Genomic DNA, 2,102 nt, shown 5'->3' on the forward strand with positions numbered 1-2,102 from the left:
TGAAGACATCAAGACCCTTGATTCCTAAACCGTGAAGATAACCCATTTCTTCAAATTGGCTTACCTACAACAATATCAGAAAATTTCTGAAAATTTCTTGTTCACTGTTGATCCGATATACGTCTCTCCAATTTATGATTGAGTTTTACCATTAACCCATTTGATCTTTGCTCTTTATTTTGGTTAAATCTAAATCTAATGACTATATACTTTTGATTGGTTCTCAAGTCTTCTATTTAGCTTCCCGGCTTCTGTTTGTTGTATTGACCAGGGCAAGATCTAAAGACTGTTCATGATTTGATTTGTGAACCATGAGTAGTCTGAGATGGAAATGTCGTGGGTTTGGAAAACCGGAAGCAATTTGAGAACTCCGTGATCTAGTTAAACTGAAAGCTCCTGACATCATTTTTTATGTGAAACAATGAGCAGTATCAATACTTGAACATCTAAATTACGACCTCTGGGCCATCACAATTCTTTTGTAGTACCCTCTATAGGAATGAAATGAGGTGCAACGCTTGCTTGGATGGATGGATTCGACATTGTTATATGAAATTCCAATCAACAAGGGTTTGTATGCTCCACAAATTTGTCAAAGCTGATAAGGTATGTAACATGTATTTTGTTTACGTTGAAACAAATAGAAACTTTAGAAAAGATTTTCTCGAGAGATTTAGTTTGATTTTGATCGGTATTGATTGGTTGGATCAAGACAGGGATGCTAATGAGTTTATACTCGTACAAACAGGTTCACAGAGTGATTCACAATAAATCAGGGAAGAAAATTCACTTTTACCTGCAAGAGTTCTGGGAGAAATTTTGGGTGAATCTTACTCGGACTTTCTAACAGAGTTTGGTTTATTTGGGCCTACTTCATTAAAACGGGGTTCGACAGGATGTCCAGTAGTGAAAAATATACAAGTTTCACTAAATTTTCTAAAACAGGGGACGTGAAGATATTATCCGGTGTCGGGTTCGAAAGAAGGAAAGATACGTGGGAGGAAAGAAAGAAATATTCTCTACAGATTTCGTTCTATCTTTAAAGTTTGGAAAGAGCTGGAAACTGCATAAGAGAAAAAATAGAAAAGGAAAATTGCCGAGACTTTTGCTGAAAGAAACCGGAGTTTTCACCGAAATTTGATTGGCCTGTTGAGTATATATAGGATGGCTAGAGTACACCAGGGTGCCGAGAGTTGGGGGGTGAATATAGAGCTACGGGAGAGGCTGCAGAGAAGATCAGAAAGTTACAGAGTCGTTCTGCACTTTTAGGGAAGAAAGGAAGAAGAACATAGACTTACAGAGTGTATCGCAGAAGTAGTCGTATATTCAACTACAAAAGCCTTTTATCGTTTACATCTGTACTCGCTCAAGACATCCGGAGACTATTATTTTCCTTGCAAAAAGGCTTTCTGTAAACTACAGTTTATTCTCTTCAATAAAAAACACCTTTTTGAGCCATGAAATATTATTTTGACGTGTTTTCACCATGATGAGCTAAACCCCAACACCGGAACGACATAAGAAGCCTTACTTCATAATGGTTTGGTAATTATATTTGATTTCTTATGACTTTTTGCACTTAGTATAATTGATTTATGATTTTCACTAATTAGTTGTGATTTCGTTTGACGGTTTATACTTAGACGTAAGAGCTTTTGTACACCATTCTTATGATTTACATCTAATATTCGGGCCGCGAGTTATAACCCCAAAGATGTCACTATCCATGTACAAAAACTCCAACCAAACTAACATAAACTGTGTATATTACCGTTCTACTTTAAATCACCCCAACAAAAATAAAAATCAACCCCATCTTTAATTTTTATTATATTCTCACCACCAACAGCAACACACCACAGTGGCACCACTACCGTGCCACTACCACTGACCACCCCCGACCACCACCACCACCACACACCGCCGTCAACTACCACCAACGCCGTCGCCGCCGTCGCCACCGACCACCACCATCACCACAGACCGTCTCCAACCACCACCGCCACTGAACCACCACCGCCGCCACTTAACCACCACCACTTTACTACCACCACTGACCAAAACCAGCACCACCGCCAACGCCTGCCGCACTGCCACCAGCA

The 2,102-nt window shown here is 39.5% G+C and overlaps 1 long non-coding RNA gene across 1 annotated transcript; it reads left to right on the plus strand.

Moving 5' to 3' along the window:
- The first annotated feature begins 263 nt into the window (after positions 1-263).
- Positions 264-1,455, plus strand: LOC113302411. The gene is made up of 2 exons (XR_003336878.1): positions 264-606; positions 749-1,455. It is a non-coding gene; the product is annotated as an uncharacterized LOC113302411 (long non-coding RNA).
- The last annotated feature ends 647 nt before the right edge of the window (positions 1,456-2,102 follow it).

The sequence above is a fragment of the Papaver somniferum genome, chromosome 8 (assembly GCF_003573695.1).
Source record: "Papaver somniferum cultivar HN1 chromosome 8, ASM357369v1, whole genome shotgun sequence".
NCBI lineage: Eukaryota > Viridiplantae > Streptophyta > Magnoliopsida > Ranunculales > Papaveraceae > Papaver > Papaver somniferum.